Source organism: Nomascus leucogenys, chromosome 3 (genome assembly GCF_006542625.1).
Source record: "Nomascus leucogenys isolate Asia chromosome 3, Asia_NLE_v1, whole genome shotgun sequence".
In the NCBI taxonomy this organism is placed as follows: domain Eukaryota; kingdom Metazoa; phylum Chordata; class Mammalia; order Primates; family Hylobatidae; genus Nomascus; species Nomascus leucogenys.
In genome coordinates this window covers 54,528,603-54,554,398 of record NC_044383.1, presented here as the reverse complement: position 1 = coordinate 54,554,398, position 25,796 = coordinate 54,528,603, and the positions used below count along the sequence as shown (strand labels likewise).

The window sequence follows — 25,796 nt, the reverse complement described above, 5'->3', positions numbered from 1 at the left end:
CCAGCCTGGGTGACAGAGCAAGACCTTGTCTCAAAAAAAAAAAAAAAAAGAAAGAAAATATAATAAGTTTAACTACATCAACCACAGGAGTACAAAAGTGAAAAGACAAGTACTAGGAGAAGGTATTTCAACCTAAATAATAATAAAGGATTAGAATCAACAAATCATTTAAAGAAAGAAAAGAATCATCTATTTGAAAAATAGACCAATAATATAAACTGGTAACTCACAGAAGAACTAATAAAAATAATCAAGATTTATATAAACTGGCACTGAACCTCACTTTGATGGAAGAAATTCAAATTTAAATTCAATAAGTATATTTATACACTGCTGAAGGGAATTTAAATACAAGTATTGCGCATTCACGGATAATTTTGCATATCCTGTCACCTCAAAATTCTACTGTTAGTATCTACTTCAGAGTCAACTAACTGTTGGAGTAGATATTGAGGAAGCAAGTACAATGATCTGCATCATAATATTATTTGTAACAGTGAAAAATTCAGAACAACCTAAATATTCACAAAATCAGGAATGGCTAAAGAAATAATTGTGCATCCTTCCTATGGAAGACCATGCTGCAGTTTTCTAAAATGAAGTTAACCTATGTGTACTGAAAAAATGTCTAAGTCATGTTGTTAGGTGAAATAATGTATATATCATTTATGCTAAAATACATACATAGATACCTCTTCTATGAGCAACGCTATGGAGAAGTCTGGAAGCATGTACATTATATTGTTAACAGTGACTATTTCTAGAGAGAAGACTAAGATAGGGGCATTGGAGAGGGGAATAATCAAAGGGTACTTCAGCTTGATCTGTAAAGTTATAATTTTTTATAAGGAGACTCTATTATTAAGGTAATTTAAATTTTTAATGTACAAATTATAATTACAAAGTACTGCAAGCAAGTTGCTTTAAACTGGTGAAATCAGTGAAACAACAGTCTTTATAAAATCTAAGCTATTTCTTCTTTTCATTCATATTACTGGAAAATCCAAAGATGCTGCATGTCATACCACAAGAGTATAATCCTTTACTCTCTGGTCTTAAAAAATGAAAGGTAATCTTCGGTGGGGCTTTATTTTTGGGGGCCATGTTTTGGATGAAGTTTCATTTACCCACCCAGGGTGCTATGATATAAGTGCTCTTTAATTTCTAAAATGATTATTCTGGAAATAAGAGTTACCCTCTTAATAGAATTATAATATTTGAATGTTAATTTAATAGAATAGTCTTCTTCAAGTCTTAGTTAATATTCATTGGGAGAACAATTTTATAAATCTAAGAATTATCCATTTTTTTAAAAAATTTTGATTCCCACATTGAATGTTTTGTGATAAGATGTTAAAGGACTAATTGAATTTGGCTTTTAGTGGGAAACGTTAAGACTGTGAAGGCCAAACATACAAACATTTATTTCTTGATAACCACAAATGGCCTATGATTAAGATGGAACCTGATAATTTAAGGAAAATTAACTTGTCTAAAGTAGAACAGAGAATAATTCATGAATGTACTAATTTTTCTTTTTCTATTTCCCCGCTAGTCTACATTGGTCTTTAACTATGACATGTACAAACCAGTGGGAAAACATTAACTATGGTTAATGGACTGAATGGATTTATTTAAGAAGAAATATTTAAAGAACTAAAAGCATCAAATTATCTCCACAACACATATATTGGTCACAGAGACATAATATAAAGTATGTCCTAAATATTACGTCTTCCAAAAACCCCATCTTAAGCCTCATAAAGATTGAAAGAAACAGCACATTTCCAAATCTCAAATTCTCTTAGCCATATTTTTACTTTTCTCATCACCTATTTCAATATTTTTCTACCTTTCTAATTAAGGTCTATACGCTAGAGGGAAGACTGTGGGTATGGTAGAGCAAAGACTTTTTCAGTTGCATATGAAACCAGGTCTGGCTACTTTCAAACTGACTAAAGTTGAGAAGATCGTATGTTGCTTTTTAACTTTACGGACAATCTTGAGGAAGGATCATTTCTTTGATACCTCAAAGTGCTTATTTGTGATACAATAATGTTATAGAACTTTAAAGGGTCAAAGAGGAAGGGCTAAGGAAATGTTACAGAGTGAAATAAACTAAAGAGACACAACTAAGTGCAATATGTGATTCTGAAATAAATTATTTCACTATATAAGACATTTCTTGGACAAATGAGAAACTTGAATGGGTTCTGAGTATTAGATGATAGTGGTGTATCAATGTTAATTTCCTAACCTTGATGCTAGTGTTGTAGTTATACGGATGAATATCCTTGTTTGTAGGTGATCCAACTAAAGAAACGTGAGACATCAGATCAGAAATTATTCTCCAGTGTTTCAAGAAAAAAAAAAGCCTTTGTCTGTGCTTCCAGCTTTTCTGTAAATATGTGACTGTTCGATTTTTAAAAAACAAAATGAAACAAATTCACTCATGGGAAAGCAAAATGTCCATGCATATGCTAACTAAGAAATGTTTTATTTAAAAACATAAAGACACAGTTTTATTTGGGACAACGTAAAACAATCTCTACCAAATCTACATGAAAACTTTTTTTTAAGGGGAAAGCATGAACACAGACCCCCACTACCACAAATTATGCAGCTCAGTTTCCCACATTTGGGGAAACCACAGGCGTCAGCACATCTGGAGTGCAATGGATGAGCCTCGCCCTGGGAAAACCACCTTCGTGATCATGGTTTTAAAATTTTTTATGGACGAAGGTAAGGGTATAAACATACACACATACAATTTTGGCACTATGACCTCCAGAGAATATCTCATTAAATTTTGAGTTTAAATGAAGTATTTCTCATCTATTTGGCCACGTGAACTGATCCATTAAATTATTTTGAAATAGCTTCAACTCTTTTCCTTATTAAATGTAATTCAGGCTTACTGTAGAAATTTAAAATCACACATTTATATCTCCAAATGGAAATGGTTACTGTTAATGTTAGAAATATAGTCTTCTTATTTTTGCAATAGAATCTTAAAGATACTTTCTGTAATGCATTTATTTTTACTCAATATATTATTTTATTAATATCATTTACTCTCACATTGACAATCTGCAGATTGTCATTAAGTGGATGTATTAACAGCTATTCAAATCTCACCTTTTCTTGGTTAATAGTGCCCTATTATTAAACATCTAACTTTTCACTGTAACAATAATGCTACCATCATATACCTGTGATTCAGTTAAACATCCATGCTGCCTGTATTACCACCTCCTACTACTGGAGGACTGGAAGTGAAGGAGGAAGTAACTACTAAGTAGCCACATGTCAGACCCAACAATGGGTGTTGCTTCTTCCCTTGAAGAACAGTCAGTGCATGCAAACAGAGGGACCAAAAGAACTGAGATGCTAGTTCTTTATTTCTTCCAGCAGTGCTTGCTTGGGAGGTCTGCAGTTGACATGACAGCAGTGAGTGAGCTGTACATTAGGTTCCCCAGAGCTTCCTTTTTCCATGAAACTATTATACTCATTAGGTATTTAAAGAAGATATCAGACAAAAGTTTTGATATGGTCTGGAGCTGTGTCCCCACTCGAATCTCATATTAAATTGTAATCCCCAGTGTTGGAGGTGGGGCCTGGTGGGAGGTGACTGGATCATGGAGGTGGTTTCTCATTCATGGTTTAGTACCATCACCTTGGTACTGTCCTTGCAATAGTGACGGAATTCTCATGAGATCTGGTCGTTTAAAAGTGTGTAGCACCCCCCACCCCCTTCTCTCCTGCTCCTGCTCTGGCCATGTGACATGCCTACTCCCCCTTCACCTTCCGCCATGATCGTAAATTTCCTGAGGCCTCCCGAAGAGCCAAGTACATGCCAGTATCATGCTTCCTGCACAGCCTGCAGAACCATGAGCCAATTAAATATCTTTTCTTTTTAAATTACTCAGTTGCAGGCACGTCTTTATAGCAATGCGAGAATGGACTAATACAGGTTTAATTGATCTCTAACTTAAAGTGAGTATAATTAAAATTTTTCAATAAAGCATATCTTAAATATAAATCAATGTTTATTTGAATTATAAATCACACATAGTCTGGGTTGGTCAGTGAAGTAGTTCCAGGGACACAGGTGAAGATTGAAGATTTGCTCTAAGAGCAGTTAGCCTTCCACAAGGAAATATTTACTTCCCAATAATCCTGAGAGCAATCTGGTAGGAAATAATGGATGCTCAATTCCTCTCCTGAAATCAGCTCACAGTACTGGTTGTATTTATGATGGCTAGCCATCATCCCTTGTTCCACCATTCCCTACAAAGGACAGCACAGCATCTTATTATATTATGATGATGTTGTTATTCAAACAATAAAAAATCTTTCTGAGGTTTAGAAAGTTAAAAAGACTAAATGTGGTTCACATTTTTTACTCTGATAATATCTTTGTGGGTAGATTTTTAAATTTCATAGTGAATTTTGTATACAAATCAAAACTATCAAGTATTAGAAAATCTATTAGGAAAAAAATTATTTTATGAGCCTCACCTCATTCTGTAAAAATCTACATAGTTGAGGTTTTAGACAAGCCCAAATTTTAGTTGACAAGAGGTTAGATCATGTCTTAGGGAAGAATTCAAAAAATAGTATGATTATATCCATAAAATGAAAATGATAATAGTCATCTCGTGCACATAAAGCATTTAGCACAGTTCCTAATATGGTAGGAAGCACTCAATAAAAGTACTATTATTATCTGTCATTTACTTTCTTTCTAGAGCCAACAGGTTTAATAGTTACATTAAAAGTAACATTGGCCAGGTGCTGTAGCTCACACCTATAATCCTAGCACTTTGGAAGGCCGAGGCAGGCAGTTCATTTGAGGTTAGGAGTTCGAGACCAGCCTGGCCAGCATGGCAAAATCCCATCTCTACTAAAAATACAAAAATTAGCCGGGTGTGATGGCAGATGCTTATAATCCCAGCTACTCGGGAGGCGGAGGCAGGAGAATGACTTGAACCTGGGAGGCGAAGGTTGCAGTGAGCCAAGATCATGCCACTGCACTCCAGCCTGGACGACAGAGCAAGACTCCATCTCAAAAAAAAAAAATTGATGATCATCATATTCAGGTAACAGCTTAGAGACTGGGTCTTATTGGTATCATGATTCCTAATTTGTCATTCAGTTTAACTGGGATTTAGGTGACACTGGGAAATTGCTTCTGTAGTCAGGTCCAGATCACACAAAACGTAAGAGATTATACCCTCAGTTTAATCAGTTGTAAACTTCAGTTGGTATGAACTAAACTGAACAAACAAGTCAACCACTATTAATAAAGAAATTAAGTTGAGTTAAAGAAAGTAATTAAACATCAATATTATGCAGAATCTTTTCAGGAATATTTCGTAAAATGGTGCGCAACCTATTATATATGCATATTTTACATGCCTATTTATAACCCTCCTTTTAAAGTTAAGCTGTTGCTCCAATGCACTTATGAAAAATATCTGGAATTTAGCTGAGGACTTTATATAATGAAGATTCTGGCCTTTTCTTAGTATATTGAGCACCCTTTACAACCCTTGTACTCACACCATGTTCTTCCTGTTTCTGAGCATAGTAGACACTATTCCTCTTTACAGCACCAAATTCCAAAATAGAAAAACAAATGTTAAAACCTAGAGTCATGACAGACCATCTTCCTGCTCCCTAGTGTTTGGTTTGATCTCACTGAATGTCAATTTGTTCTTGGAACTCTGCTCTGTTAAACAACAATATGGAAGAAACGTTAGGTCGTTCCTCCAAGGTGGATATTTCCAGGAGAATGATTGGGGTTATTAGTTTTAATTGGAAATTGATAATACATATTGAGTTCGAAGGTTAATTATTGGTTAAAAAAATTATCCCTGTGAATACTAACTTTTTCTACAACATTAATAAAAGTGCCTTGATTTTGTGTAGCTTTCATGTATATTAATGTTGAAAGATGCTCTAAGACTGACTGAAGCAGAAGAAATAACAGAAAAAGCATTCTTGCATGATCTCATTTATATGTGGAATCTAATAAAGTTTAAGTCATAGAAATAGAGAGTAAAATGATGGTTACCAGACGCTTGGAGTAGGGGAGAGGGAGGGAATGGGGAGTTCTTGATTAAAGAGTACAAAATTTCAGGTAGACAGGAAGAATAAGTTTTGAGATCTATGCCACAGCAGAATGACTACAATCAATAATAAGGTATTATATATTTCAAAATAAGAGAGTAAATTTCAAATGTCTCACTATAAAAAATGATAGGTGATGAATATTAATTAGCCTGATTTAATCATGCCACATTATATACATATATCAAAACATCACATTATACCCCATAAATGTATATAATTATAATTTGTCCATCAAAAATAATATTAATAATTTAAAATATTTTAAATAGCTAAAAAATGAGAAAGAAAAAAATTCTTAATAAAAGGGAAATAAGATATAATAAAGAATAAGCTCAGGAAAGCATGGGAAGTTGAGTACAAGGCCTAATGGAAAGGGTCCTCGTGTGATGCAGGGGGACAAAATTTGTACATATCCAGGCCTGAACCCAGAGGAAAAGGTGAAGAGGGGGAAACAATTCCCACAAGTCACAGCGTGATTATGTCAAGGAGGCTACAAGAGATAATAGGAAACAAGGATATGAGAATATAATTGGCTAGACTGTTTAAAGAAAAGGGGGCTACAAATGGACAATGTGAAGAATTCATTGAATAATGTACTGTTTGTTAGATTTCTAGGTCTGACAATCATCAAACAGAAGTTGGAACTAGAGCGCAGCTGTTGCTATTATTTACACTTACATTGTAATTAACAGAATTAAATATGATGCTTGGACTCTCTCCTCTTTATCTGTGGGTATGAGAGAAGTAAAGAGATTTCATTCACTTGCGCCCAATGTATGAAAACGAAAAGGACAACTTATGTGATACAGCACTACTACTCATCTCAGCACATTCTTTGCAGGATCAAACAGCAAAAGATAATCTAGATGATCAGCTTGGCTTAAAATGCTTCATGCTTAGCTTTACTCGGGGTAATGTTTCAGGAGTGGCTTCTTCCAAAAAAGGGCTTCCCCAGGAGAAAGCAGAAAAATGTTAGCACACAAGATCTTCAGTGAGATTTCACTCACATTGCTGCTCCCTACCCATTCACAAAATGACCCTGCTGTCAGTACAGTGAGAAGCAGCTGAGAAACATTTACCATCTTCACTGGACACCTCATAGGACACATTCACCCCATACACCACTCTGTAACTGGAGCTTAGGTTAGCATCAGCCTCTCTCCATCCCCTGGAGTAACAGGCAGGATTGATGGGTAGTGAAGTGCCGAAAAGCTCAACATCTGGTGGTGCTAGAGGCATGATGATACAGAGAAATCATGAGCTCTTTTACAACAGACATCGTGGGAAATAACGCAAGACAGGTGGTGTTCTGGATTCTAGGAAGATATGTGCCACAGCGCTGTGGCTTGTCTATGAATTCGTACATCTGAATTAATAAGCTGTATGACCTTGAGAAAGTTAAACTTTCTGGGTCTCAGCTTTGTCATCTTTCCTAAAAAGAGGTTACAGTCAATTATCTTTTAGCATCTACCAGTATCTACAAATACTATGGTAAACCAATTTTTTTCAGAGTATTTCAGGCCCAAAACAGTTTAATGAGCCTGAGCAATTTTATTCTAGGTAATGATCCATGGCAAAGAGTTGTTTGGTGCAAAAACCCCATTTCTTCCACTTGCTCCTTGGTCCCTCACCCTCATGATCTAGTCATAAATGTGTCAATTTTGGCTATCAGTTTATGCTTTAATAATACATAACTAAGGAAATAAGTTGCTATCAACATGTACTTGACACTTAAGGACTATGCAGCCTTGTTTTAACAACCCTATTCTAACAAGGTCCCTCCTAGGAAATCCTATCAAGCAACTGAGAAAGAAGTATATTGGCTGTTTTTTCATATAAGAGTCTCTAGGTCTGCCAAATTTTTACAAGTCAATAGATTTAAGAACAATAGGAGGAAGAAAAAACAATGTACTCTCAAAAGCATTGCATGTGTTTAGATTTTTTTATTTCTCAAAATGGAAATATCCTTATTTTTCTTCTGATTATAAGGATTTTTGCCACATATTGTTGCTTTTCTGGAAACTTTTGCAGTTGATTTTCCCACCAGCAACATATAGTGACAACTTCCTCATACCCTCACCATACTGGGTATTGAATTTTTTTGTCTTTGTCAATGTATTTGTTGAAATAATACATCTTCTTTTAATTAGATTTTTAATTATCAGTAAGGTTAGTTTTTCACATATTGATTCCAAATTATTTATGTCATTTGTCAATTTTTCTATTGTGTCTCTTTTTCTATTTCCATTTAAAAGAGTCTTGGCCAGGTGTGGTGGCTCATGCCTGTAATCCCAGCACTTTGGGAGGCCAAAGCCAGTGGATCACCTGAGGTCAGGAGTTCAAGACCAGCCAGGTCAACATGGTGAAACCCAATCTCTACTAATAATACAAAAATTAGCCTGGCGTGGTGGCACATGCCTGTAATCCCAGCTCCTTGCGAGGCGAGGCATGAGAATCGCTTGAATCCAGGAGGCAGAGGTTGCAGTGAGCCAAGATCGTACCACTACACTCCAGCCTGGGCCACAGAGTAAAGCTGTATCTCAAAAAAAAAAAAAAAAAAAAAAAAAAGTCTTATATTAAGGACATTTGTTCCTGGTTATTTTGGTCACAAATTGCTGTTTGAATTTTAACTTTGTTCATGATGGTTATAAGGGGTTTTTCTTCAGTGTAAAAGTTTTCATTCAGTTTTTATGGAATCAAATGTTTTAGTCTTATGTTTTACTGGCTTTTTGTCTTCCCCACCTATATATGTTTTTAATTTTTTTTGTTAGTATTTCACCTTCATTTTTTAGACTTAAATTTCTGGTCCATCTAGTGCATATTTTAGTGTAAGTTGTAACAGAAATTTAATTTCATATTTTTCCAGTTATTTCAACCCTACTGATTGAATAATTCATATTTTCAGTATAGATTTGAAATATTTTTATAATACTACATTTTCATAGTATTAAAAGTGTACACCATTTTTGTAGGTATATACTTCTCTGAACCTTCTATTTTCCCTTGATCTCCTCATCTGATGTGAACTGATTCTGATACCACCGCCAAAGTGTTTTAATTAATATGGGTTCAAAATTCTTTTTTTTTTTAAGAGACAGAGTCGCACTCTATTGCCCAGGCTAGACATGAACTCCTGGGCTCAATCGATACTCTTCCCTTCAGCCTCCACTGCTCCTGGCTCAAAATTCATTTTAATATGTGGTAAGGCAATTCTCCAACATGTGCTTCAAAAATTTTCTGGCTACGACCTAGGTTTATTGCCTCAGCAGCAGTTAGGCACTTGAAGTGGAGTGTTGAATATATGTAAGTATTTTTTCAAAGTGCACAAACTTGTAAAAGTCCTAAAGCAAATACTTTTATAGGAAGCATTCATCATCTGTTTTTAAACATATTGAGAGTAGTCACTGTTTAGAAAAAATACTCAGCAATGTGGTTTGAGGGTCAGGAATTTTCTAGCCTGCAAGAGGCTTCTTTGGCTGCCTCATTATGGCCACTAAAGATTTAACTGTGATGAACACATATGTATATAGCAGAGCCTCTTCATTACATAATTTTTTTAAACATTAAAATTGTCATGTAAGTGAAAGAATGCAACTCACTAATTCTCCACTATTTGTACAGCTATGTAGACTTGTTGTAACAAATCAGATGTTTGAGGTTTTCAATAACACTCATGTCTGATGCTTTCCCTTAGACCTTGTTTGTCAGGCCCTATCTTGTTTTTGGCCTCTACAGTTCCCTTTCCCACAGCGAGAGTCACTTTATACTGTCTCTGGACCAATCACTGACCATCCAAAATCAGGTGAGTGGTCCCACTTCTGTGGTCTCACTAAATCATTTACCCACTAGTCACTTGGTGTTGAAATTGCCATTGTTTTATCCACAACTCCAGTTAGAGAGCAGAGATAATATAACATTCACCATTGTATCCCAATCCCTAGCTCAGTGCCTGAAACATATGCATCTCAAAAAATATTTGGTGAATGAGTAAATTATTCTTACTAAATGTGAAGCGGGAGAGACACAAAGAACTCTAGCCCACCACTAGGATTTAGCATCATCTTAGTTGTGTTGACATTGTATGACAATGTTGGCATGTCACTCACAGTCTCTAGGACTGCTCCTCCTCCATAGCTATCCTGTTCCTGATTCCCACCTCCCTGCTCTCCTTCCTGCTCCTGCTGACAAGCTTGCCCAAATGTGGACTGACTCCCTGCCTGTGTCAGAATGCAGGCATCCTCTATCCGCCTGCCAGAATACCCCATAACCACATGTTAGACCTTCAGATGCCAGCTGCTAGCTTGAACCACTCTACCATCTGATGCCACACCATTTAGATCCTATGTTCTCTCAGTTCAGCATCAATCCAACCCCTCTTTTAGCTACAAAACATGGGCTTTGCCTGATGGAGCCCCAGGACATATTCTTTAAGATGAGCAGACTGAGTGGACCTCACTCTATAATCATGTGCTTTCCACACAGACCAAATCCTTCTAAATTCTCACACAATAATAGTGAGAGCTCTGTTGAAATTCAGCTCCTATGAAAAAGTGTCTGGAAAGAGAAATTGAAATAACAATATAACCCAGATATAGTTCAAATTGGATGATTTTAATCTTTCACTAATACTATGTAGAAAAACAAGACCTCTGTCTTTTTCCCTAATCTTTCCCTCAAAAGGACAAAATTCTTCACTTTCTGAAAAACCACAGGCCACTTTCATCTGGTTTCCCCCCTTGTCCTCTTCTCTGAGCTCAGCATTTCACGTGCTCATTTTGGTGAGATTCCATCACAATACATCACCAGGAACACATGCGTTCCACTGGGACTTTATTCCCTGGAAGATGCGAATGGTGATGTAAATAATGGCATCATTGGAATTTGGAAGAAGTGATGCGAGAAAGAAATAAGGTGAAATAAGGTAAAATCAAGCAATTATACTCAATATATCCTTTTGGAGTAATGTAGATAGTATTGATGGTAATAGAGAAATTCAATGGTATTCATCAGCTGGAACTGTCAGCAGAAACATTAATTAAATGGCAGCTGTTGCTTTACCACTTGTAGAGGAGTGGAGCAATCCTAACTCCAAAATAGATTTCCAAGAATGGGAGCGTTTCCAGCTAATGAACTACAGCCTGGTTGTGGTTTTGGGTTAGTAGCTGCAATCAGACTTTTGTCAATAGTTATGTCTGTGCCACTGTATTTTAAAGTAAGAATTCTAGTCTGTTAATGGAAATATGTATGCATCATGCTAATTAGAGCTACTAAGTCCAGCTCCCACTTAGTTATGAATTGGTTATTCTGTGATACTCTAGTGAAATTTAAAACATTTGTTTATTTTTAACTAATATTGTTAGAAAAGCAATACATGACCATAAAGGTTTAGAGAAAACTGAGAAGCAGAGAAATAATCATCAATGGTCACTAACTGTTACTGCCATGTTTATCAAGGAAAAAATTATGTTCACTTCAATCAATGGAAACTGGTCATTAATATTTACTTTCTCAATTTCATGACATTTAATGAATTCAATTTAACAAACAGTTATTGAGTACTTGTTTGGTTCAAGGTGAATCTAAAAACAGTGCCAAGTCATAACAGAATTTATTTATCAGGTTAAATTTTTGAATTTACATGTAAATATGTGTCACAGAATAATTATAAGAATCTTTCACTTTTTGTTTGCTTTCTATTGCAGAAAAAAAAAAATCTGTGCTACAGTATTTGCTATTGGTGATTTTCATCTTAGTAAGGTTCATTTTACCAGACAACACACATACGTTTTTCTCTAGGTGTGAAGGACCCTGTTCTGTAGAATTTCAAACTTACAGAATCAATAAGAAAATTAATCCTGTACATGCTACCTAAAAATGTAGATTTTAAAAGTTCTTCAGAGTACATTAACACACTGACCTGTCAGTTTCACAGGACGGATCAGCTTGTTTCCCATGCACCTGCTGTATAGGAAAGCAAAGTGATTAATCCTTTCCTGTTGTTGCTGGTATTGTGAGAGAAGATAGCGGGAGGTATAAAAGTCCAGACAGAGGAATCCCAGAAAAATGGGGAACCCAGCCAAACTCACAAGACTAGGGGAAAAGTCAAGGATCCAAACAGGACAGTAGAATTTGTGTCCAGAATGTCTGGGGTAAAGTACATGTTCCCAAAAGTAAGGCATAAAATATTATATTGGTCCTCAAGAGAAAGGAAAGACAGGAAATAAGAAACAAAGTCACTAGGGGAAATAGAACATCATAAAAAATCTTGAGGAGAATAGGTTGCCTCCAATTGGGCCAGTCATTGGGAAAATAGAGGGGAAGGCAAGGACCCAATCTCTAGTCAAGCAGAAAGCCCAGTTAGCAGGAACTAAGGGCACCATAACCAGCTGCAACAAGACCCCTGATGCTGAAATGAGGGAGCAGCTGCCATTCAACACCTTTTATTTTCAGAGTGGGCTCCAGAATAGCAAAGTGATTAAGAGCTTACAAGCACAGGCTGGGGAGTCCAATTGCCTGGACTCATCCCAGACTTGCCACCTGCTTGCTGGGGGCTGGGGGGAGAATGAACAATTCCCTCAGCCTCCTTATCTGTAAAATATATAGTATATGTGTATCCGCCTTATGAAACTGTCAGTGCCTAACACAGAAAGCATTCATTAAATATTAGCTACTTTATTGTTTATTATGATTGTGTGATAGAAAAAAGTAATAGACTGGGGCTCAGGGGACTTAAGTTCTGGTCCTTGCTTTACTTCTTTTTCCACCTATGTGACTCTTGTACAGAACTGAGGTGCAGTCATTGAAATGGACCCAGAAAGTAATCAAAAATCCTTAAGTCAAGATCTTAAAAGTAAGCCAGGCAACGATCCTGAGTGTCAGTTCTCTTGAGACAGGAACACAGCCACTGCAAGGTGTAGAAAGTACCCACTACCAAGGGTTGAGTAAGCACAGTTCCATACTCAATTCTACCTGCGGAGGGTTTTGTAACTTGAGCTGAGTGACTTCTCATTCTAGTACTATCTTCTTTAAAATGATGAGGTGGCACTCATCATTTTAAAGTACTATCTTTTAAAGTACTGTCTTTTAAAGTACTTTTAAAATACTGTCTTTAAAAGGATTGTGATAACAGGTTCTCAATATTGGATGCAAATTAAAATCACACAAAAGCTTACAAAATAGACCAATACTTGGGCACCCTCTCAGGCCATTTTAAATCAGAACCTCTGGGGGCATAGCCCAGGCATCTGCATTATTAAAGCACCCCAGGTGACTTTGATGCACAGAGAGTGTTGAGAGCCACAGTACTAGATAATCTGATGGTTTCAAGTGAGGTCAGAGTCTAGAGGTTTCCACTCCTTTGGTTTCCTGTAAGGTACAGCTGTCCCCAGGACCAAAGCCATGTAATCATTGACATTGTGGTACTCAAGGCCCTGTGCCTGCTCACAATCAGACTAGGGGCAGATGTGCAAAGAGAACCAGGAAATCTTACAGAAGTCTTAGTTAATTCTTGAATGAATATGATAAGCTGTTAATATCTTAACAATTAGCTAAAGACTAATGTGGAAATTATCACTGTTGTGTACCAGAAGAAATTTAGAATAATTGAATGAGGAAAAAAAAATACTTCTAGAGGCCAACCAGTCAAACCCTTTGGCTCCAAAGAATAGAACACTAATACTCTTTTTCTGGGTGGGTGAAAAAAAATTACAGTTCTTTTTCTCCTTTGACACTATTACACCTTTTTACATAAAGACAGGAGAAGACAAAAGGAAAACTGAGTTTATTGCAAAGAAATCAAGAGATGTTATGTCAAGAAAACAGACAGCCTTCGTGAAATGTAATACTCTCTGCCTTTACTTCTTGTTCATTGACTTGGATTAAACAGGTCTGTATCACACAGCAAACAGTATATTTGCTTCAGGAAGATGTTTAGCCTGTCAGGTGAGCAGCAGTACAAGTCCTGTGCTATTAACCAATAATGAATGTAGTGTGTTTGGGGAGGGGGAGTTGGGGTGTGCTAGTATAGTTGTGACAAGTTACTGTTTCAATGTATTAGAATAGAATTTCTCAGAAGGTAGAGATTTATTCTGTTATATTTCATCCCATATAAAACATTCACCTTCCTGGGATATTCAATCCCACTACCTGGGATATGTGATACCCTGGAAAAGTGGAGTCTTTCTGGCCACTGGCATAAGAGAAAACAAAGCATTATCTGCTCCATCAAAGTTTTATTAGAATTGCTCTCCTTTTACTTCAGACAATCTGAAAGTTAAATGTCAGAAATGTAAATAGAAACTCAAAAGTTTCAATTATTTCCAAATAGATTTTGGACATCAAGCAGGTAAATAAAGATAAAATAATTAAATAAAATATCCAATAAAATATGCCTCTGATCCATAGTGGCAAAATGGCTGAAAAGTATCAGGTAATTTTTCTTAAACTATAGCAAGCGCTCTGTTTTATTTTGTTTTTTTTTTGAAGGAACATCGTGCTGCCAGAATAACAACTCACTACTAAAACAAAGTCATTTGGAACCAATAACAAGTCTTTATGTGGAGCACCTTCTACCCCCTTCCTCACTGCCTCCTGACCAAAACACACACACACACACACACACACACACACACACACTCCACCAAAGGTTTCTTGAAGAAGTATTGCTACCAACAACGGGGATAAGTATTTCATACAACTCCCTCTTGAACCCACTTCACAAACTAAATGTTTATGACCAAGGCAGAGACTGGCAGCACATTCAAAGTTTACAATAGAAGGTGGGGCTCTGAGTTGTCAATAGGAGCAACAGCAGACAAAAGCCCCAACAATGTCAAACGAAGTGGTACAAAATCAAATGCTCCATGGCATCCTCTTCTTGGGAATCAACCCAGCAGTGTAGAAACCAAGAACCACATTGCCCCATCAATAACTGGAAGAATCACTTCTGCATCTCAGTGCACCAGGCCTAGCTCATCCAGGGTGGCCCAACTCTACTGGCCATTGAAGCTTCTGATTCCGGAAAAGAGCCTCTGTTAGCTTTCTGACCCTAAATCTCTTTATTCTTTGCACTTTGTGAATCTTTTAATACTATTGGGGCAGCTGTTACCTTGCAGTGTCACATTCTACACGTTCCATTAAAACATCTCATAATCTTCTAGGTGGAGGTGTTCCATAAACAACTGCCTGAATTTTAAAAAGTGGTTGAAACTATAGAATAGATAAGGTCAAATTGCCTGGATTTGGATTTTAAATCTACTACTAGGTAAAGTTATTTAACATTTATAACCTCATTTTCCTAATCTGTAAAATGGTGATAAAAATAGTACCTCATAGGGTTGTTACGAGAAGCAAATAAAATCATCCAGGTAAAATGCTTGGCAAAATTCCTGGCACATAATAATATTCTCAAGTATATGCTAGTTATTCCTATCATTTTATATAGTAAATGTACACATATGTTGTATATTATATAGATAATATATATTACATGTAGCCATTATTATTATTTATGGAATGAGCAGAATGTAGAAGTTGGGGATGTCTTATCAAAAGTTGAGCGGCCCTGAGAAGTGAACTCTACCAATGCAGCTGACTTCCTTAAAGACCAGAACGAACAACAGGCTATGGCCAAACCAGTTGGTCTGGTGGTATTCAAACCAGAAGATGATATCTATCAACACAGCATGTGAAAGTTAAGCTTATATATAAGGCCACTCCCTGATCCAAATACCAGGCTGCTCTTCAAACATGTGTCACTTACTAAACAGTTAATGAAACACAAAGAGCCTTGAATACCTCCAGTGTCACATTTCAAGACTTATAGAATAATTAGGAAAAATCTGAGCTGGCAAAACTCTTCCTGGCTTGCCCTGATGAGCAGACCCTCTTTGTTTTCCATTAGTGTGTGTTGTCGTCACAGTAACTACAGGGCTCCAAATACAGGCGCAGGGCATCATTTCCTCATGTGCACTTAGGCTGCCACACTGAAATAGCATTATGAACTCAGCAATGCCTCTTCCTTTCCTGTTGTGCTTGGTACCACGGTCAAAGAGGCAAGGCCTAAAATGAGTTACTTAAGACACAAGTATACGAAAGAAAAAGAATGTTCATTTATTCCCATTATTGTGTCATCTATGACTTGTGTGTGTGTGTGTGTGTGCGTGCGTGTGTGAAAACCTAATTTTTGCATAGATCTTTCAGATAAACAAGGGCAAGTTGGCAGTAACTCCATTGTCTTGGTGGTGCCAGCAGTCTATTGTTTTCAGTCAGATCTTCTTTTGGCCTGAAATCTTCAGCAAATTATTTTTAAAAGAATGCATTTGGCCAACTCTGATGTGTCCATTTCATATCTTTCTTACACCTTTTCCTTACAAAGATAAGAAGCAGATAATTCATTTCTTTAAAGTAACTTGGGAAGATTGCAATTACAGTTTTTACAAGATCAAAAAAGACTATTTTCAAGGGCAGAATTATAGGGTCCTTGGTCAGTGAAGCAACAATCATCATTTCCTCAATGTTTTGGTGAAGGAGGTAGGCAACAGCATTTAGGCAAGCAAATAAAAACAGAAAAATCCTTAAACCTTAAGGGCTCAATTAAAATCAGATCACTCGAGATAATTTCTGCATTAGCTTTAAAAATTCTTTTTAGTTTGTCTTTCACAGGCCTCAGAAACACATAAATCACCCAATATTATGCACGTTGACACCACTTCCCAAAAATGGGAAAAAAACCTAAACCTTCTTTTGATGTCTCAGTATTGCTGTGGCTTAAACAAAGCCCTCACAGACAGAGCAGCATGGGGATACTGGTTATGTTGTATTACTTCACTTCTGTGCTGGGAGTTTCTCAAGTTCTGCAATCAGCTGGTTAACAGCCAGCTAAAGCTGCTCAATTCATGTATGACTTTCCTTATTCTAAATTCTTCCACAACGGGTTGCCTGGTCTTTGAAATTAAACTGCCTCAGCTACTACCAGAGACAGCTATATTCTGCCTGTAGCCTTTTCCCTTCTCTCATTAGCTAAAGCATAGACTGACCAAGAAAAAAGAAAAACATAATCCAATATACTTTCCTGAGGTTTCTATATTTTTGCCCTGGTACCACTATAATGTATTCATTCTGCAAAGCCAGGAAAAGCTATTTCCTTCTTTTCTTTCTTTATTTTACTTTTCCTTCGTACCCTCCTTTGTTTCTTTCTTTCCACACAAAGTTTTCATTAGAGAATGACAATTTTAAAATTTGTTTTGCCTCATCTTTTAGAGACTTATCCTTTCAATTGAGAAAAATAAAGTAAAATTGACAGATTTAAACCATATATGTCCTGCATAAGGTTTGTTGCCACTAAAGCTGCTAAGAAACTTCCCTGCTTATAAGAGTGCTTTATATATTTTTGTTAAGTATACAGAATATTAAGCAGAATACACATACACACACATCTTACGAGATAACCCTTTTTGTTTGTCTTGGAATGTACTTTTCTTTTCATATTTAAGAAGAATGAATAGGATTAAGGGCAACAAATCCCAAGAATTCATTTCCATTTAGTAAAGTTAAAGTTAGCTTAAGATGACCTTTTTTGGTCTTTTCATTTTTATCTGTTACTAGGTTAGTAAAACAAAACAAATCATCTAAGGAAAGAAATAAAGAATGATAAATTTAATAATGTGTTCTTGCATGGAGGAGGAAGTCTTCATTGCTGTACATTACCCAGTGTAGTCGGCTGTAAAACAGACACCCAAGCACTGTGTATAAACACTCTTTATCTCCAAGTGCAAATATAGAAACCATAGAACAGTCTGTGCTGTGGGTGATTTCTTAGCCTTTTTAGTAATGGTTCTATAAGACAGCAGACTGCTGAGTGATAAGGAAGAGTTTGAAACATAAATTCCATACTAAATTATTGGCTGCTGTTCAAATTGTGTCTGCTTAGAGTACCCAGCAGCAAAGTATGTCCCAAGCAGGATTCCAAACAAATAATACATTCTCCTGCCTTTCCTATAATCTATGAAGTTGAGATCACAAACTATCCGGATCCAAGAATTTTGTATGCAACAAAGATTAAAGTAAACAAATAACTATATTTAAGATGTAATAAAGCCATACTAGCTTAAATTTATTGAAGAATAAATTATAAACTATAGATTTTATGTCATTTAATGTTCAAAAAAACTTCATAAGGAAATAGCATCATTACCCTCATTTTACAGATGAAGAAACTGAGACACAGAGATTAATTTGCCTACGGTCACCTTGAGCTGAAATCTGAATCCAGGCTATCTGACTGACTTAGTCATGCTACTAACCTTTTCTGACTCCTCTTTCATGAACATCTTCTGGTTATATCTTCAACTCAGATTTAAAGAAACAAAATGTATTTTTATTAGCTTATCTTTTTTCTATTTATTGCTATATATATTAAAAATAATCTAAAAACAAATTTATACTGCAGGCTTTTAGATGTCATTTTTCTAATAAATTGTTACCAATTCTTTTTCTCTTAAACCTTTCTGTTGAAATAAATCTCAACACGAGCTTGCCCCCTCATTTCTCCTAGTGCTACCTTTCTAAAACCCACGAGTTTAAAGAAGGAAGATTAGACAAGTGAATGAAAATGTGGATTAAACAAACTCTGTAAAATCTTATATCTTAAGGCATATGTTTTATGAAAAAATGCTCATCTGCCAAAAAAGGAAACCACAGGTAGCATTACTTAGACTGTGTAAACCCCAAAGTTTCACTTCTAAACAATAAGTAAAAATTATAACCACAAGGAAACCGGTGCTTAAGGAACATATTAAATATTTCACAAATTTCATTGGAAAATTCCATAGGGTTTCTTACTGAACATCCACTTAAAAGAGTACGTTTCATCACTTTGACCATCTTAAAATATAAATACTAAGAGAATGTTTTTCTTTTGTTGGATACAGAACAAATTGCTTTGAAAGTATGATTCCTGCTTTATCTCACCCAATAAGGCTACAGTTTTCACGAGCAATTAAATACTGAAAAATGTCTCTTTTTCAAAATATCAAGAGAAAAAGAACAGAAAAAGGATCATAATGTATTTAAATGTTTTCTTGTTCAAAGCCAGATTCTAATTCACGATCCACAAATACGAGCCATGATTTAAATGAATTGTACCAAAAGTAACTATAAGTAGAACCTGGCACCAAAAGATAACAAAAGTATGTAAGTTCCAGTATTTAGAGGTCTAGGTAGATACACAGGATTTGTGTGTGTGTGCGTGCATGTGTGTGTGTGTGTACATGTGTGCATGCATATATACATACACAGTCCTGTCATATTTCCCCTTTCTATTTTATTCCTGAGAGATACAACATCATTTCCGCAATTGGGTATATGAGTGTAGTTAAAAGTGTTTGTAATTTTTCTGTGCATGGTAAAACCATGAAGACTTTCCTTGAGAAATTTCTGAAGTAAAAATCTATTAACTTACAGTTGCTTTTCTTGATTCTATACTTATCCATACTTTCTCACATACTTATCATCAGATATCTAGAGCCACAAATGTGAATGAACATCCACAATGTGCCTGCGGCTGAGAAGCTCCAAAGCCAAGTGATGCTTAGGATACTGCGTTTCACCTAATAGACGTCATAAAATTGTTCTGAATATAAAGAGGCAAACTCTACTTAAAAGTACCCTAATTCTAACAGAGCACCAAGCTGTCTAAACTTAGAAAGAATCACTTCTAAAATGTATAATCCAGAATATCATTGTGAAAGTGGAAGACCCTGATCTGGGCCTTAAAGAGTAGGTAAAGTTTCAACAGGACCAGAGAGTAAATGTCTTCCAGGCAGGGAGAATAAAAGCTGGGGCAAAGCTGGGGTACTGAAATGTTCACTGAGTATGTGTTTGGAGAATGGCCCATAATCTGAAATACCTGAAGCAGAGGGACCTTGTTGTTGAGTCATGGTAGTGAGACTGGAAAAGTTAAGTAGGTGCCAGATGATGGAAGGTTTTCAAAATACCCAGCCTAGGTGTTTGGCAGCAACTAGAAGTCCCAGAAGATAACTGAAGAGTAGATAGACAAACATAGCAATCCTTTAGTAAAACCAATCTTGTGGTCATGGGCAAGATGATTTGGATGGCAACAAGGGGTAGGAGGGAGCAGCATTGTTATAATCCAAACTAGGGTGAAGAGAACAGGCATTAGTGTGGTGGAAGACACGGCAATGGAATCTAACAACTTTTATGGTAAAGGGGAAAGGGACGGTTCCAAAATGTCACAGAACTATGAACTTGAGTGAATAGGAGAACAGATCTGCATTGTCGTGCAGAGCCTGATTGTTCGTATAGTGGAGGAAACCGTGTGGTTTAGCCTGAGCTGAGTTGCTGTTGCTTCTCAAGAATAAATGTACAACAATGAAGACACTTAATGATACTGAAAGATTCACTTCATCAGCAAACATGACTTTCACACAGGGCCAAATGCTGCACTTAGTTATCGCCACACTGTCCCACTGACTCCAAAAGAAATTACATGCCTAGAATCAATGGTAGATTTTGGCCTTACACATACATTTTTAAGTCAACAATGTGACCCTTCTTAGGATAAAAACAAGAAAAATGTAAAGCATTTAGTTCTGACTTTTCAAACTCCTTCGAGACAAAGATATTTCATCTCTACTAAAGCACCAGGAGTTTCATTCTCTAATAGTAAACTTACCAGAGTGCATTTTGCACTATTATTTGTACATATTTGCATATGTGATTTGCTTATTTACTGTATAAACAAGTAATCAGAATTATAAAACATAATACATACTGAAATGAGTGCCCTATTTCATTTTCCTGAGCATATGCTATATAAGCTTTAATTAGCTTTTCTTAAAAGAAGATCATTTTCTGAAAAGGTTGATACATTCTTATTTGTCAACAAATAATATGTTCAAAACTGGTTTTGGGTAAATTCTTTCTTTACATTGATAGAATAGACTTTAAAAATTCCAATTAAAATGTGCTTCTATATCTTCTTTGATATTATCCTTAGACTAGAAAATTATTCAAATCATCATATTCATTTAGAGGAAAAATATTTTTATGCAAATCTACCCCAATTACAAACCACCAGATGTCAATACTAACTATATCAACAATGTACAACCATAAGTTGTCATATCAACATGAAATTGGTTACTCTAAGCAATTCTGATAAAATTGCATGGCAACTCATGGAAGGGGAGACAAGATGCCATCAGATGAAAGGAGGATTTCCTTCATGCTGTAGTAAACACATTCATACACACATACAGGCAACTTAGAGGAAAATGTTTTCTAATTAAGTTTTTAAAAATAGAGTCTGTTATATCTAAATACAAGCATTGATTTATTTTTTAAAAGTACACAAGTATCATTATCTTGAGCAGTTATATTCAACAACTTCAAGAGTAGTGATTTAATACCAGGCATATTTTATGCCCAGTCAGAAGCATTTGGGGTGACTCTAGTGTAACGAGGTCAGAACCAGCACAAGGTGTACCAGTGTAATCAGAGAATTAGGCAAAAGGAGACACATACAACAGCAGGTTTAAAAAGTACAGCAATACAAACACCATGCGGGACTTTCCTCTCATTTACCACACAAGCTGCTTAGCTAGTTTCAGTAAATGAAAGTTAGTTTACTTCTAGGGGAGATACCCTTTTCATTGCTTAGCCATCCCAATTGTGAAAGGAGATGTGAAATTGTCCTTTGTCATAGTTCTGTTACCTGTCGAAGAGCGTTAACTTGGGAGAAATATTTTGATGTCTACTAAAACACCATAAAATTATCTGGGTTTAAAAAGGAATCGGTATAATTTTGAGGAAGAGATGATGTTTCTGACTTTTTAAAAATAATTCACAATGGTTATCATAATTTCTAAATGTGTAGAACAGGAAGAATCAAAGGAAACAGACAAAACAGAATGGGAGAGAACTCTCTTCTTGTGGAAACAGATATTTCTTAAGAGAGTAAGTAGTTATTTTGGTCTTACCTGACGGCAGCTCTTTTAACCAAAGGTATGTCCTCTATGTAGGTAGTTTATCCTTTGAAGAACCCAGTGGCTTGTGTCACAGCCCAAGACAGATTCGAGTTCTCAAAAACTATCCAGCCCAAAAGAATACAGAGGAAAAAGCTTTTCCCACTTTCTTTCCCAGGACTAGCCAATAGCTGAAGTCATGCAGGAAACAGAGTAGAGAGGGGGAAAGCAGCTTCTTCTCCCTGAAATCCCGATCAGCAGAAATTGGAAGTTGTTGTATATCTCCCACCCAGACTTTTGTTTAAAAGTTTTTTCAACTGTTGCTAGGTGTTGTTGGGTTCGGAGATTAGGTTTCTCCTCTTCTGCTCCCTTCACAACACTGTCAGAGCAATGACTATGTTGAGGAGCTGAGCTCGCGGGTGCTATATTTAACCAGTGTTCTCAGCAAGTCAAGCCTGTCAACAGCTGAGAAGTTTGGAGCCGGCTTTACTCAGTTCCTAAGCAGCTGGGTTATCAGTGGATACAGCGCTGCTCACCCTGTAAAAGACTGCGGGAAAACCGGCAGACCCTTTTAAGGACTTCTGCTCATTTCACAGAGGTAATTATTGTTTGAAGCTCTTAACTACAGACTGAGATTTGGGACTTAGGTTTTAAAATGTGAAGAGAAACAGAGCAGCAGTTGTCTTAGGCAGAGCAATTTACTAATGCAATATTCTTCTCAATTAGGGTGTCTCAGATAAATGTTCTGAAATAAAAAATGCTTTTTAAAAGTGTATCGCTTCTGCATAAATGCAGGTTTTAAAAAAGTGTATCACAACTGTTGGTTGTGAAAATGAGTACGAGATCACTTCCAAACAGGTTTTGACACTGGTGTGTGTCATTTATAGCTAGATCACTTACCTAGTCATATCAAACTTTTGTCCAGCTATGTACCTGAATGTTATTAAAATAAAATTACCATAAAGGAATGTCTATAACATTATGATTTTGAAAGGAGTAACATTAAGAAGGAAAATCTTAGCATCCTCACTCAGGTTATTCATTCAAAGTAACACACTGTAAACACTCCAGGAAATCCAGGACATGAGATACCTCTGGTTGTTGACAGGCTTGCCTCATCATTAACCCTCCAGTCTCCACAACATGAAGAATGTCTCAAGATACTTTATATGCGTCATCCTACATAACAAAACGGTATGAATCTGCTGAGATTGAAACTTTTTAAAAATTATTTAACTAACTAGTTTTGGGGACTGTTTTACTAATTACATATGTGAAATTAACACTAAGGGAAACTGAAGGAGGTCCTTTTGGCCACAGGTAAAGTAGGAAGGGAGACACACATACACACACACACACACACACACACGCAGAGAGAGAGAGAGAGAGAGAGAAAGAGAGAGAGAGAAACATTATTGACTAACAAACGAGAATATGGCCCTGACAAAAATCTCACCAATACCGTTATAAAGGTTGACCCTCTTCCTGAGATCAATTTATCAGATTAAAGATACCCTCTTTTTGACATGCAAACTGAAGATGAACGAAGGGCATATGTAAAGGTGTTGATGTAATATTTTAAGAGTTGCATACTTGCAGTAAGTAGCTTATGTGCTGGGTAACCCTATGTCTCTGAGAAAGTTTGCCACTTCAATCAGGAGTGTGTGTATGTCCTTCTTTTTAAAGAAATGACCCTCACCTGCTCAAGCCATTTGAAAACATCTCAGTTCTTCTCATTCCAAATAGCACACTGACAGCATGCACCCTGTCCCTTTAATGTACTTACTACCATACACATGTAAAATTGCATTTGTTCAGACTCAGTCTTTCTGAGTCTGAGCCAACCTTGATTTAAAAAAAAAAAAAAGAGACTTCTATTAAGGTGAAAGAGCTCTCATGTGAAATTAACTGACTCTTCTTGAGCTAATGGATCTTTTAGAAACAATCTATTCACAGTCCCCAAAAGTGGGTTCTAATAGAGATAGAAAGTATAAAAGTGAAGTATGAGGTAATTCAGAATCATCAGAACTTTTAAAAATTTACAAAGGGGCCAGGCACAGTGGCTAACACCAGCACTTTGGGAAGCTGAAGTGGAAGGATCACTTGACCACAGGAGTTCAAGGCCTGCCTGGGCAACACAGCAAAACCCTGTCTCTACAAAAAATTAGCCGACCATGGTAGCACATGCCTATAGTCCCGGCTTCTTGGGGAGCTGAAGTGAGATGATGGCTTGGGGCCAGGAGGTCATGGGTGCCGTGAGCCATGATTGTGCCACTGCACTCCAGCCTGGGCAACATGACCATGTCTCCAAAAAAAAGTGGGGGGTCGGGGTGAGATGTGGGTAAATTACTGTTTGAAAAATATATATGCTTCCCCTCACACACACCAAATGCAACAGCCCCCGGTTAAAATCCACTAAAAATAACCCTGGGGATATATTATTTCACCCCTGCTAAGAGTTCACTTTACAGATACTCCAGACCAAAATGAAGCAAAGAAGAGTGGTAGCCAAATGTCGAGATAACTGAGGGGAAAAGCCCACTTTGCCCTTATGGCCAAAAAAGGGTGATAGATTTATTTCTTCCACAACTATCCAGATAATTAAAGTTTTCAGTTTTGTTTTATTTTATGAAAACCTATTCCTTTACCATTGTTTTCCTTAACCTTTGGATTAGCTGTCTATTGTTGCTATTAGTTTATTTTTAAACAATGTGGTGACAAGCCACAGCATACAGAATTATTCATATAATTAGATATTGTTGCTATCATCAAATTATGTTCTTTAATTATACTAGGCATAAGTGCATGACTGACTCAGTATTCTACAATAATCAGACTCTCTCTCTCTCTCTCTAACACACACACTCACACACACGCAGGCAATAAAGTAAATTTATTTTGAAGGCTTTTTCCCCCTGGGAATGATTATTCAGACTAAAGCATTTCCGACATAATCTGCAGAGGAAGTGGTGCTGCTAAGAACTATTAGAAATTTGTGTTTTGTATACAGTCAACAAGGAACTGCTGTTTCAACACATATTGTTAATATATTACTGTTCAGCTGCATCCTTTCCCACAGCCCTAAGTGTGAGCATTCTGAGAACCTCTGATAAATTTACAAGTAAAACTGAATATCCCAACTTCAAGGATGAGTCATGATGAAACTTTTTTTTTTTTTTTGAGATGGAGTCTCGCTCTGTCCCCCAGGCTGGAGTGCAGAGGCGCTATCTCGGCTCACTGCAAGCTCCGCCTCCTGGGTTCACGCCATTCTCCTGCCTCAGCCTCTCGAGTAGCTGGGACTACAGGCGCCCGCCACCACGCCCGGCTAATTTTTTTTGTATTTTTAGTAGAGACGGGGTTTCATGGTGTTAGCCAGGATGGTCTCGATTTCCTGAACTTGTGATCCACCCGCTTCGGCCTCCCAAAGGAAACTTTTTAATAAGAAGATAGATTCATATTATTGGGGGGTGGGGGGAAAGGCAAATAAATTAAATAAGAGCATTGACCCATTATCTCTACACCCATTTCTAAAACCAAATTTTCCCACCTTGTTCACTTAAATAAGCATAGTGATTTTTAAAAGCAAAAATAAGTTATTAAGTTATTTAATAAGTTAATTAAGTTCTTTAACATACCAGTGAAGAGAAAAAATAGACATTTGCTTCAAAACAATGT

General features: G+C 36.5%; 1 protein-coding gene and 1 non-coding gene across 4 annotated transcripts in view; both read right to left on the bottom strand.

Annotated features, from left to right (window-relative positions):
* The window catches only part of FILIP1 (filamin A interacting protein 1), a 200,812-nt gene extending 178,290 nt beyond the window's left edge, over nucleotides 1-22,522 (bottom strand). For all 3 annotated transcript variants that reach the window (XM_012502824.2, XM_003271129.2, XM_003271130.3), the window contains exon 1: nucleotides 22,137-22,522. The gene's annotated coding sequence lies outside the window, so the exon portion shown is untranslated. The remainder of the gene's footprint in view (nucleotides 1-22,136) is intronic.
* Nucleotides 2,578-2,734, bottom strand: LOC115834604. Its single transcript, XR_004029537.1, has one exon. It is a non-coding gene; the product is annotated as a U1 spliceosomal RNA (small nuclear RNA).
* Nucleotides 22,523-25,796: the final 3,274 nt, after the last annotated feature.